We start from the raw sequence: 14,041 nt of genomic DNA on the forward strand, positions 1-14,041 counted from the left end.
TCACACAAATTCCAAATACCCCCATCCCTGCATTTAAACAACAGTACTTCTCCTTCAACCTCCCCCCCAAATTCTGTTCCCAAACTGCAGTAACTCAGCATTCACTAGACCAGTGCTTCCCATACCTTTTTCCCCTCAAGGACCAACTGAAAATTACTGGTAGTCTTGGCAGACCACTTAATGATTTTTCTGCTTGTTGTAGTAATTATAATGTGTTGTGCTAGATGCTGTGTGATTTTTAAATTATATTTTTACACAGATGCTGCAGTCCACCGGAATGAAGATTGTGGACCTCTGGTGGTCCATGGACCACAGTTTGGAAACCCCTTCCTTAGACTGCTGTCTCCCACTGAGACTAAAGAATTTATTTATTTATTTAAAAATTACTTGGGTACATACACTATGTGTATGCCCAGTAAAATAACAAGTTGAGACTATCCTGTTTTACAAGTAAGTATTACCAAGAAGGTTTTTTTTTTAAATCCCTACAGTAATTCTGGGGAGGTTTAGTTTGAATGGCTGTGTTCAGACATTTATATCTTGGCTAAATGAGGCAAGATGTGAACGAGCCTCTCATAGCCACTTTGCTCTTCCCTTCGTGCAAGCAATCAAACCAAAAGTCTTCCATTAACTATAGTTTCCTGTTTTGCCTGAACTGGGAAACTATGGAACAAATCATGATATTAAGTCATGATTTGAAATTGGTTTAATATACTGGCTTGTTCCAAAATTCATAACCATAGTTTCTCAATTTGGACAAAACAGGCCACTGTCGTTAATAGAAGACTTTCTGATATTGTCAGCTCAAGTGAAGGAAGAAGCAAAACAACTGCAAGTATGGTCATAAGGCTTATTCACACCTCAGCTTCTTAACCTAAGATATAATCATCAGAACATGGCCATTTGTTATAATGACCTTCACCTCAAAATAAATGCTTTTGGGAACGCAGCCTAATGTCTCAATTCTAAACATGGTGCCTGCAAATAACAGCTGCTTCACATGTTACAAGGTTTCTCCATAACACAGGAAAGTCACACTCGTCTTCTTTTGACATGTATACATCTGACCACTATCACAATTGTCCTGGTCTAATCAGGCCAGATTACTGCAACACACTATGCGGGTTTCCCTCTAAAAAGTGTTCAGAAACTCTTGCTGATAATAAAATACAGCCTTCAGTGGGACTTTTTGTTTGGAACATGTAGTTCTGTGATTTTTTAATCTGTGTTGTTTACCAGGTCATTTCCAAGCACAAAACTGGTTATTACTTTTAAAAGCCCTAAATAGTTCAGGATCATGATATTTAAAGGATTACATTGTTCATCTGAACCTGCCAGCCCACTGCAAATTTTATTGGAAGCCATGCTTGCATCCAGTTGAATGGGATGCTCAATGCGGCCTTTTCGTTGGGGCACCCAGGTGGAAGAATTCCCTATCCTGGGTGAAAGAATACCCCTATCTCTTAATTTACATGTGTCTAAGTATGCTGTCAAGAACTTAATGTTTTGTTGTGCTTTTGGTTTGGTCTGGTTCCCCCCCACTTTCTGTGACTTTAATATCTGGCTTCCATTTTTACTTTGGTTCTTTGTGTGCCTTAGTGACTTAACATCACCAGTGAGGGAACTGTAACAGCAGAGGAGGGAAGTCCCACTGAATTCCCGCAGTATATAGTGAATACTGAGTGTACCTGCTGTGGGAACTTATACACATACATACATGCTCAACAAAAATAATTTCACATATTTCATGGAACGCAGTGGGCACATAGGTCATACAGGCACATATGTGGGAATTTCTGAAGTGTGAAGTACACCCAATATTTTCAATGGCATTTACTGCCAACAATTTAGGATCACAGCTTAAAAATAAGAGCGTAAGGCAATGCAGAGCTTCTACAGCAGACTTTATAGTAAGGGTGGAGAAGCTATTTCAGCCTGAAGGTCACATTCTCTTCTGGACAACTTTCTGAGGGCTACATGTCAGTGGTGGGCAAAGCCAGAGGCAAGAGCAGGTGGAGCAAAAAATGTAAATTACAATAGGTAAGTTTCTGCACGCACTCACACATCCCTCTCTATCCTCCATCCATACAAACAAGAAGCATTATCAGAGTTCAAGAACACATTCCAGTTAGGCAAAAATATTTCAGATGTAAAGCAGGACCAGTGAGGAGTGTGGCTTGAGGAGAGTTTTAAGGGCCAGCCAGGAAAGCCTAGAGGGCTGTGTTTGCCCACAAAATACATATTTTAGGAATGCCCATTAATATAAATCTGAAATGTAATTAAAGAAATGATAAGATACTTATTACTTTTAGAACCAAAATTACTATCCTTGGGTTATTTAAAATACTTCGTTACTTAAAATACATAAAACAGTAAGTAAACATAAGTAAATACATGTAAAATAGTAACTTAAAATACTTTCAAAAACTAAGTTCAAACAGGAGCACAGGGCCACACACTGCTGTTTGAACCTCCTGGGAACAGGCATGCACAGCCTGCAGTGTTTAACACTGTGCTCCTGCCCATCAGCTGATGTCCACGGTTTGGGGAAAATGCCTTGCAGGCCAAACTGGACCCCTTGGTGGACCAAAATTTGCCCGTGGGCCAATTCATTTAGAAGATGACCAACCAACCAAGTTCTCAGAGTGAGGCTCTTTATTTGTGATCTTTAGGATTGATAAATATCCAACCATGCAGTGGTTTATGGTAATTAGATTCTATATGTGTGTGTACATAGATTTGTACAAATCTTTTTTCTATCTGACTATATAATATTTTTGTAAGCCCTGAAACTGTCAGACTACCGTTCACTTAGCCACAGACAGATTGTGCTGCGAACTACAGCATGACGACAGAGCGACAGGCTGGGGCAACTCCGGGAAGCCTGGCAAGGGGGGCAGGGAGGAGAGGAGGAAGTTTGGCAACTTGTGGAGAGGGAAGGAGAGGAGAAAGGTTGGTGATCCATGAGGGGGAGGAGATTAGAAAGCTTGGCAATCCGTAGGAGCAAGAAGAGTAGGAGAGGCAACGAGAGAGCAGGAAAGCAGGCGGCGGCAGCAGGCAGCCTAGCCAAGCAGCAAAGCAGCAGGCCAGGGCAGCTCTGAGAGGCCTTGGTGTCATTACCATGAGGCATGGAAAAGAGCAAAATTGGCAATCGGGGAGAGAAGAGGAGGAAGTTTGGCAACCCGTGTGGGGGGAGAAGAGGAATTTTGGTGACCCATGGGGAGGAAGAAGAGGAAGCCTGGCAACCCACGGGGGGAGGAGAGGAGTCAGCTTGGGGACCTGTGAAGGGACAGAGGACGAGGAGACTTGGGGACCCATGGGGGTAGGGGAAAAAGAGGAGGCTTGGCGACCTGTGGAGGGGAGGGGAGGGAGAAGCTTGTTGACTGGCCAAGGAGCTTAAGCGGGCCAGCATTAGGCAAGTGGGCTGGTGGCAGCCACACACAGCAACTGTTGGGGCCCCAGGGGGGTTGATGAAGGAGTGGGAGATACCTCAGATTCTCATTCCTAGGGTTAGGTGGTGGGGTTGGTATGCAGAGCATGTGGGGCAGAGCCCCAATTTTTAAATTAAAAGAAGACATAAGAGCCCTACTAGATGAGAGCAAGGTTCCATCTAGTCCCACCATGCTTCCACAGTGGCAAGCCAGGTTCTTCTGGGAAGTCCACAAACAAACTATAAAGCCAACATCCCTGCTCCACTATTTGACCCCATCTCCAAAATGCATTGCCTCTAGTCATGGAGAATCCAGATAACTATCATAGCTATTGGCTGTTGGTAAAACTATCCTCCATGAATTTTCTACTTTTAAACCCATCTATGTCACTGGGCATAAACCACATCTTGTGGCAGGGAATTCCAGAAGCTAAATATGCATTATTTTACAAACAATAACGTCCTCCCACTCACAGTAATCTCTTCTCTAAACTAAAAAGCAAATCCTCCAGTTTACTGTCCAAAAGTAATCCCAACTCATGAAAAATGCATGAGTATAATGGCCCCTAAATGTGATTAATTCCATGCATACACCATATATTTAAATGAGGGAAGGGAGAATAAGTATTTAAGAACAGAAAGATTTAAATCAATAATCATCTCAATCTCTCTACCAATAAGAATCATGCATCCCAAACACTTTAATGCAATCGAATACTACATGTCCTACTAAATTCACCCAATCTTTTTAAAAAATGCAACATATATACTATTTTTAAAAAAGACCTCAGTAGGAATGAACAGTATGCACTGATTCCTGTTGCGTGCACTGGGAATAAAGAGAATGAGCTAAATAAAGTCTAGCAGTCTTGCAATCTGTGAGCATTACATTTTATCTACGCTACAGCAGAGACTGCATCTTGAATTAAACCAGACCAGAACTACTTTATTATGAGTTCAAAGCTGCAGAATATTTATTGTAAAATAATCCCTGTGCTGCTACTACAGCATCTGCATTCATCAGATACTCACCGGTTTCTATGAAAAGAAAAGCTGTTACTAAATCCACTGTGGCAAGGAAATTATAAAAATCCCTTGGATGCAATAAGCCCAACATATTTACTACCAGTAGCCACTGCTCTTAAACCAAATATAGAGCAGCTACAGAAAACACTGAGGCAATGCAGACAGTCTTACTCTCACAGTAAATCCTGCTAAAATACATCTCACCCGCTTGTGTAGATCTCTTTATTGCAGTTGACAAGGGTTTGCCCAGGGGACTAACTTGTTGTTCCTTAAAGATCCCTAAACAGGCACAACTAATGAAACATTTAATCCAGCCCTGGTATCAAATGACTTATTTTGCCACTGATGGCAAGAGAAAATTCTATTTGCCAATTAAATAATTGCATTCAAAGCTATTCTATAAACTACATATTTTACAATAATAAGGAGGGTTCAATGTAATTTATATTGAATATGTCTTCTTGGGGGAGGGGGGAAAAGAGTATTCTAGTAACCAGTCAAAGGTGTATAACTGAACACTAAAGTCAGGATCATTCATGGTATTCCCGATCTCTATGTATGGATGTGAAAGTTGGACAGTGAAAAAAGTGGATATGAGAAAAATCAACTCATTTGAAATGTGGTGTTGGAGGAGAGCTTTGTGCATACCATGGACTGCAAAAAAGACAAATAATTGGGTGTTAGAACAAATTAAACCAGAACTAACACTAGAAGCTAAAATGATGAAACTGAGGTTATCATACTTTGGACACATCATGAGAAGACCTGATTCACTAGAAAAGACAATAATGCTGGGGAAAACAGAAGGGAGTAGAAAAAGAGAAAGACCAAACAAGAGATGGATTGATTCCATAAAGGAAGCCACAGACCTGATCTTATGTGGTTTATAACAGATGCTATTGGAGATCACTGATTCATAGGGCCGCCGTAAGTATTAATCGACTTGAAGGCACATAACAACATAGTAACTAGCACTGGTGCAAATTATCATTTGAGCAAGAAAATTTGGAGAGAAAATGCTGTTTAAAAAAACACTACCATTGATTATATTATATTATATTATATTATATTATATTATATTATATTATATTATATTATATTATTCACCTTGAGGTTCCAGGGCAGGTCACAACAGTTTAAAATGCATCCTTTAAAACAATTTAAAACAACTTACAATCACCAACATCACAAAATGGGGTGGGTCCTAAAAATATGCATCTCAGGTGTCAAAGGGGAGTGTCTTCAGTGTTTGTCAAAAACTGAACAGTGAAGTTGCTAGACGCACCTTTGCAGGGAGGGAGTTCCACAACTTAGGGGCTGCCACAGAGAATGCCCTCTCCTTGCTAAACACACACACAGCTTCTGAGAATGGTGGAACTACCAAGAGGGTCTCCTCTGCTGATTTTACACCCAAGAGGGTCTGTAGGGAAGGAGGCGGTCTTTCAGATACGGCCCAAATATCTGAAAGACTGCCTCCTTCCCTACAGAACCTGTAGGGCTTTAAACACTTTAGGGCTTTGAACACTTTAAATATCACATACTGCTTGCTATACACAGGGTGATATCCAACTGCACCACATTCAGAGTAGACCCATTAAAAACATCACAATAAGTTCCTTAAGTCCATGGATTTCAGTTGGTCAACTCTATGACTAATGACAGGTATCACCCACAGTGCAGAGGTGTGAATCTGTCAGATCTACACAAACCATCTTCTGTAGCTGCCGGAAGAGCTTCCTACTGAACTGTCAAAGTCTTTTTTAAATTCAACTGGAAGAGGAAATGGTTTAACACACCATGATGTGTGCACTATTATTGCTCATGTGCAAGCTAACTCGAAGGCTGCTTTCACACTGCATTTTATTCCGTTATTCTGATGATTTCTTACCTGGTAATTTGTGCATTATATTTGATCTTTCACACGACGCAAAAGCTAGCTTCAGAATTCTAGTGGAATGTACTGGAAGTTTAGTGCTAATTTCCTTGATAAATGATACCAGAAATAATCCGTTAGCAAAGCTGGGAACCCAGAAGATTGCAGGAGTTTTTTGCTAGTTGCAGCCGCTCACATGACAGGCATCCCACCATGCAGTGCATTCCCACCCTTTAGTCGCGCAGGGGTGGTGGTTGCCTGACGAACGTTGTACCGGTCATTTCCCACACGCACCCCTGTCTTGATACAACTAAAACAATTTAAAAAGTCAGATCCTAAAGGGAGAGGGCTCGCATGGCAACAGGATGAGATCTTTGACCTCCTACACAGTGGAGAACAGTGTGCATGGGTGAGGGACGAAAACAAGCCGTGTGAAAGACAGTTCCGTGAAATGCCAGTATATCATCTGAAAAAGCTGCTGTTCCTTAACCAACAGGTACTGCAGTGTGAAAGGGATTTTAGAAATTGGGGCAGAAGCACTACCTTTTTAATCCGTTAAACTAATGTAATCAGCCCTATGTGTAAAAGCAGCCAATAATTTGCTGCCATTTGCCCTGAATCAGCAAGGACACTGGGGGATCCAATATGCATATGGAACTCTATGCAAACACATGGTTAAGTATTCTCATCAAGGCTGGAAAAACAAGACATTCGCACGGAAAGATTCCATTTACATTGCACTCCGTATCTTTAGAAACTTGTAAATATTAGACAGGCACCATCTCTGTTATCTTTTCGGCGCCTATTGAAGACTTTCCTCTTTCAAGCCTTTTAAGTTGAGACCTATCCCAGTCTGCATCTGTGTTGGAATTGCTTTTTAATAAGTTGTTAAACTTTCTTTTTTTGAAATGTTTTTAATCTTAGAAGATGTTTTCATACCTTTTTTAAAGTAACATTTTTGAAGATGTTTTGTTTTAATGTGTTTTAAAGTTTGTTCTTATGATGCTTTAATGTTTTCAGTGCTTTTGTTTGCCGCCATACTGGCCATACTGACTGAGTAGTTGGAGCCCAGCAACATCTAGAGGACCACAGGTTCCTCGTCCCTGCTTTAGTGTTGCAAGATAGTAGGTGTACACAACCATTCATTCTTCTGCTGCCTCTTATCTGGCAAAGCACTTAAGGCTGTGCTAACTTTAAAATGTAGAATAATTGTTTGCCTGCTTATCTGTTCCATAGGGTTCATTAGGACTACTCTATAGCAAGCAGTTTCAGGACTGTGAGGAAAAGCAAATACATTCAAGATAAAAAGATCTTTAAACTGCTATGAATTAAGCATATTACAAGACAGAAATGGTTCATAAATAGGAAGGGCCAAGGAAGCTTCTTGCAGAGTCATTTAAGTATGTCCCATGAACAATGCTCTCAAAAGTACTCTCTAAATGTCTCTGGAGACAAGACTGGTAATATCAGGAGAGTTCCCAAACTCCTCTTAGGATCCCAGTATCTTTTACAACACAGTTCTTCAACCTTGGGTCCCCAATGAGGTTGTACTACAGCTCCCATCATCCTTGGCCATTGGCTAAGGTGGCTGGGGTTGATAGGAGTTGTAGTTTGACAACATCTGGGGACCCAAGGTTGAAGAATACTGTTTTACACTCCTACAGCTATCTCGTGTTCCTGAGTCCTAACTTGCTGTGACAGAGAATAATATGGAAACTGATCCCTCCTATAAAAGCCACACGGTAGCCCAAAATGATATAACTGATTTTTAAAATTCAATTATTATATTGTGTATGCAACAGTATTATACATATATATTCCTTGCCATTATATGATTGTTCACTTTGATTTTCTTGAATGATCCACACAAATGTCAAAGCATGCTATGTTCACTTTTTTTTAATCCTCCACCAATGACTCTTAACAATTTTTAATGTACCAAAGAAGGCATTCATATTCTGCTGCTAGGCATGTGTCCATATGTTGTGCAATCGTTCAGGCTACCTTTACAGAATTTTATAACTTTTTTGCAGTAATGCTGTTTAGGGATGGTTTTTCAGTGCTTCATGCCAGCGCAAGACTGGACCTGTAACCTGTGCCACGCCAGCTTAAAAGCATTGTTAAAAACTGTAATAGTTTTTTGTTGTTCCCTCAGGGACCAGTAGTATTAACTGTGCCAATTCTGTGTGTATTATCCTTGTTTCACAGAACTTTATAATATCCAGAGACTTAGCACTAAGAAAATGCTGCTCATTTTTTGTTTCTGTATTATTAAAAAGTAACCATCAGAGTCCAATTGAGCTGACTTTTCTAGGGGTGGGCATAGGATTCAGGGTTGGTTTGTTGTTTGGTTGTTTGGTTGTGCTCCATCCTCAAGTAACCCTACACACTCTGCCATCTCCTGCAGTAACTCTAAAGCAATCTGTTGCCTGTTTCCAAGGTAGTCATTTATGAATCACCAAAACAAAGGGAAACGAGGACACCATTCTGTATAAAATTTGTACATACTAATTTATATGTATAAATGCAAATTTAGAAATAATTACTATAACTTAAATAGGAATATATCTCACCGTAATGGGGAAGACTTTGACCAGGTGTGTTCGCTCTGTCTGCTGTCCAGTGTTAAGTTTGATGGGCAGCTACAAGGCCTCTGCTGTCCCTTCTTAGGGTTCTGTATCTTTACACCAGAGTTCAACTCCTTCAAACAGAGGACTGTCCTCTGTAAAGTAGAACATATGGTCACCCTACATGTTACCTCCAAATTCCGGGGGCCCCCAAGGCCTTTCTCTGAAGAAAGAAAACCAGCATCATTGGGATTTCTTTTTCTGCAACATCTATGACATCCTAGAGCAGCCTTTCCCAATCTTTGGGTCCCCAGATGTTACTGGACTACAGTTCTCATAATTCCTGACCATTGGCCATGCTGATTGGGGCTGATGGGAGTTGTAGTCCAACAACATCTGGGGACCCAAAGGTTGGGAAAGGCTGTCCTAGAGCATTATAGACAGCTGAGGCAACCTTGGCTATTATAGCTAGCTCAACCAAGGAATCCTTGCAAAAACATTTGAAGGCCCAACTGCAAATAAAGCAAAGTGAAATTATTCTTTTTAGTGTTCTAAGTCCTGACTCTTTGTTAGCAAAATCTTACGAAGTAAAGTACTTAATTGTAAAGCAAACACCTTTAGTACACTTCTAAACTGGACATTCATGAGAAAACAAGCTCTGGTTTTTCTTTTACTCTTCACTAAATTTATCTTCTAAAGCTGTTTGTTTAGTAAATAGAACGGTCGTTGTTATGCATTATTATGATCTCTCTTCCCATGGTTCATGATTATTTAGATGGGATAGGAACCAGACTGCAAGTGACTAAACTGTATATGGCTGTCTATTTACTTCCTTTAACTTCGCCCTGGTGGGCAAATGTTTCTTAGCAAATATCTCATATAGTCCACTTTAAATGCAAGATAACTGCAGGCCAGTCCAAAGATTTACAGAGCTAGCATAAAAATGCTTAAGGTACAGTGCAGCTGTTGCAATGTCACACACAGGTGACAGCATTACAGTGAGGTCATGATGGTAACGAATTCAGATAAATCAACATGTTATACTGATGTTGTCAGCCAACCTAGCAGTACTAAGGACATGAGCCCACTCAAAAGCTCTGTGGGGCCAAGAAAGTGTTAAAACTGATTGCCAGGCTTCTTAGAGTTTAATTACCAATAGGGCTTTTTGTTTTGTGTTATGTGTGTGTTTTAGTTTAGTTTAATTGGGGCCAAAGGAAGGCTTTATTTTTACATTTACCACATTCTGGATAACTTTCTTTCAATTGCTTCTGAGACCTGAAACCTCTTGGATCTCACCTTGAGGGCAGGCAGATTTTGAAGAAACTTTTACCACTGGAAAAAATTACTTATTCCCATACTCATCTCACTTTAAAAGTGAAATGAATATGGGAATGAAGATGAAGATAAAAGTGTGAATACACAGCACACTGATAGTAGTATTGGACTTTGCCTTAAGGTCCACTTCATTGCTCATCCAAAACGTTAAGTAGTAGTTCTAGGCAAATCACACAATTGCTCTCTAAGCCTTAGTACCCTATCTGTAAAATTTGGAATAAATGAAGGTACTAAAGCCTATTTAAGTACAGCCAAACAATGGCATGTATGCAGAAGCTTTTGACTCTTGGTAGCCTATTTCACAGCTGCCTCAATACCTCAAGATTCAAAACTAGCTTGTCAAGTGGATTGGGAGGAAGGTGCCTGCTGTAAAACAGTCCAAAGGCCCAATGCCCATTAATCATGCAGGCTTCCTGATCACAGCCAGGATTATTGCAGGGAAAACTAAAATGAGGATGGAAGGCCAGAAATATAATAGGGAGAAATATTAATTGATTTGTAGCACCGGGCATCCAGCATCCACTCTAGTTTCTGAAGTTTCCTCTGATTGCTAATGAATCATATTATCAATATGAAATGAATGATGTTATCAATTTCAAATGACCTCACAATAATCTAAATAATTTCACTTATTTTCACTGATAAATTCCCAACTATCAGAATTCTGTGTCTGTGTTGATTTCATTATTGTCGATTCCTCATCCTCTCCCCAATCAAAAGTAGTGGTGGCTTTCTTTCTTCTCTTGTTAAAATCAGTAACAGTATTTTCCCCTTCAGGCCCTAACGTCTGACAGTATAGTTTTTCACCAACTTCAAAGTCTTTAAAGAAGAGTGAAATCCTTTCCAAAAATGTCTTGGTATGCATTAGTGATGCATATGTTATCACAATGAATACATTAAGCTTTAACATCTATTCTCCTGGTAAGTCATTTTGAGATAGTCTCTACGTTTTCTTTTCTTTTCACAAACATGGATACAGCCTGTAAGAGACTCTTCACTGTGATTAATGGGTTCCCATTGGACATACAGAAAATTTCCCAGCCTAGTTCCCTTGAGAATGCTCCATGACATGGATTTCTAGGCAAAGCTAGATTAAAAGAGGAGGAGCAATAGCTATAGTCCACCTACCCCACAGCCATCAATTATATTCAGTGATAAATCAAAGTTTTCAGCCAGGACAAAGACTAGTGTGGCTAACAAACAAGGGTGTTCACGGCAAATTGTTTTGAAGCAGAATATAACTCTCAATAGAGACAATAGAACTAGCCAAGCCACTGTCAATATCACGATAATGTGCTGTTGATTTATGAAGAATTAGACACAGTGCATCCAATTACTGCAGAATTAACTTGAAACAGAAATCAACAAAAAATAAAATTGGGACTAGTTGTTGCCCTTTCCCGCATCCTTTCCATATTGTTAAAACAGAGCAACTGAAAGATTTATCTTTCTTTAAATCCTCAGAAACTATTACGTTTTTACTAGGAGCTTTAAAAAACATCCAAATGAATTCTTTCCCACACACACACTTTTCAGGTTTCACATTACATATTCTCATTTGTAAGAGGAATTTCTGCTCATATTCTTACAAAAATGAAACTTCCCTAGTGATTCTAGTTTCAATATGATGTTTTTAGTAATTGTTTAGAATTCACTACTTTAAAAAACCTTTTAAAAAAGAAATGGAGAAAACTCCAGGGATATGAAGTCCAAAATAAAGAAAAAGAGTGTAATAGCTTTTCTCCTATTTTAAGAACTGGGCAATTATTCTTCAGAGGGGTTCCCTGCTCATTTTGTAAAACCACAAGCAGATTTAATATATCTGAAACTAAAGGAATAAGTTTGGCTTGGATCATATATGAAATAAACTCCTTTTAATCACTGTGGGAATGTTGGTGATGGGAGGAAATCTCGGGTGAAGGTCCAATTCATACATTACTTGCAGCGGCCAAAGAGCCATTATAGGATGGTTGCTTCCACACTGCCCAAGATTATAGGTTAGGTTATGCTAAGCCAATCCTTGCCCCCAAACTAAGGGGCACAGGCCAGGTTGTCTTAAACTCAGGGGACACGCATGACAAACAAGCTTCTCCAGAACACAAAATTACCGTCACATGATTCAGTAAAGAGCAAGCATTATTCACAAAATATTGATCAAGCCCTCCCTACGGCGCTAGAAAACCTACATGCAATATCTGCAAAGATTTCTAGGAGAGTTTTCAGAGAAGTGGACAGTTTGATTTCCCTTTATTCTTCTTCAAGAGAAATAAAGCTAGGGATGAGAAATGTGTTCAGTTTGCATTTTAAAGCAAACCTGCCTCATTCACACTTCCCAAGCCAACATTTGAACCAAAACCAAAGTTGTGAATTCTTCAAAATTTGAACTAATTTGTTATGTGGTTCTCCAATGGAAAAAATGGGTACAAAGAAGCATATTTTAGGGGAAAGTATGCACAAAAATAAATATAATGATGGAAATAATGTTTAAAATGCATTATAATAGGGGAAATTGCTTGCAAAAAAATTGTATGTTAGGAAAAATGGGTACAAAAATGTACAAATTTACATGCATTTTTTAAAATTGTAAGCTGATGAAGGGAGGGGACAAGCTGAACTTAAGACAGGAAAACTGAAACAGCTGAGAGATACCAAAAATGACAGGTTCATCCATCCTAAGTGGAGCTTAATACAGATTCTCTTCTGTCCTTTTCAATTTCTCATTCCTGTCCTTGGTCATCTGTACACAAGGAGACCACATATGCAAAAAGGCTACAAATGTGTCCTTTTTCCTGCTGCAGTCTCAGGATAAAAACAAACATATACTAATAATGTGGAATCTCCTTAAAACATGATAAATGCTGGTTCTTAGTTGGGGAGAGGATTAATCAGTAGCCTCAAGCCAATGGTCTAACGTACTACACCTTGCCCCTCCCTGTTATTACATATTAATTCCCATGTAGCTGGAGGCCAGAGACAACTCCCTTTTCAACCAGGGACTGCGGAAAGCAGTCCTCTCTTTCCACCAATTGTGTGAAACTCAGTGGCTTGAGGCTCACTCTCTTTGGGGAGTTTGTAGGGGGAAAGTTAAGTCCACACAATTGGGTTATGGATTGTCCAAGCTAAATCACGTAAGTTAAGTTGAACCATCTCTTCCATACTATACTATTCAGATAGTTAGGTATTATGGTACTTGACTTCCTGGCCTAATTAAGGACCTATTTAGTCGTTATTCATGTGTAGCTTTCATACATGAAGAAGTGGGTAGCAGCTCACACAAAGGCTTTCCCAGTACAGATGTCTGACCAATGCATGAAAATCTAGGGGGCAAGGCCAGTGACACACGACATCAGGGGTGAGGCCAGCATTGAGGTCCTCCCGCTCCTTTTTCACTGACAGAAGCTATGTGTAGAAAATTAATAAAGCTTAATATGTACTCAAATCTAGGCCACAACCTCCAAGAAGCTTACACTGCTCTTTCAGAAATGAAACTTTGAAGAAGCTGATTCCATCCTGTTATTTGTTAAAGTATGCACAGTTCTGTCCAGTACTACAAAACCATTCCAATTCAGTGGGAAACTGAATGCCAGAGCAATAGCAAGGAAAAGGATACTAGATGTCTTTGTTGCATGTAGTGGCTTAGGCTGTATTCAGACATGGGGTTTATTGCATTAGTTTGACTGATTATAGCGGTAGCACTTCTGTCCCAATTTCTAACATTCTTTTCACACTGCAGTGCCTGTTGCATTATGGAACTGTGGCTTTTTGGTTGATATACCGCCATGTTGCACTAAATTTTATTAGTAGGCATGG

The 14,041-nt window shown here is 39.7% G+C and overlaps 1 protein-coding gene across 3 annotated transcripts in view; it reads right to left on the minus strand.

Annotated features, from left to right (window-relative positions):
* The window catches only part of RARB (retinoic acid receptor beta), a 527,110-nt gene that overhangs the window by 390,312 nt on the left and 122,757 nt on the right, over positions 1-14,041 (minus strand). Inside the window, exon 1 of one of the 3 annotated variants that reach the window (XM_061587700.1) lies at positions 8,903-8,955. The exons of the other annotated variants lie outside the window; for them this stretch is intronic. The gene's annotated coding sequence lies outside the window, so the exon portion shown is untranslated. Of the gene's footprint in view, positions 1-8,902; positions 8,956-14,041 lie in introns of those variants that run through there. 3 annotated transcript variants of the gene reach the window in all.

This window comes from Rhineura floridana, chromosome 10 (genome assembly GCF_030035675.1).
Source record: "Rhineura floridana isolate rRhiFlo1 chromosome 10, rRhiFlo1.hap2, whole genome shotgun sequence".
Lineage (NCBI taxonomy): Eukaryota > Metazoa > Chordata > Lepidosauria > Squamata > Rhineuridae > Rhineura > Rhineura floridana.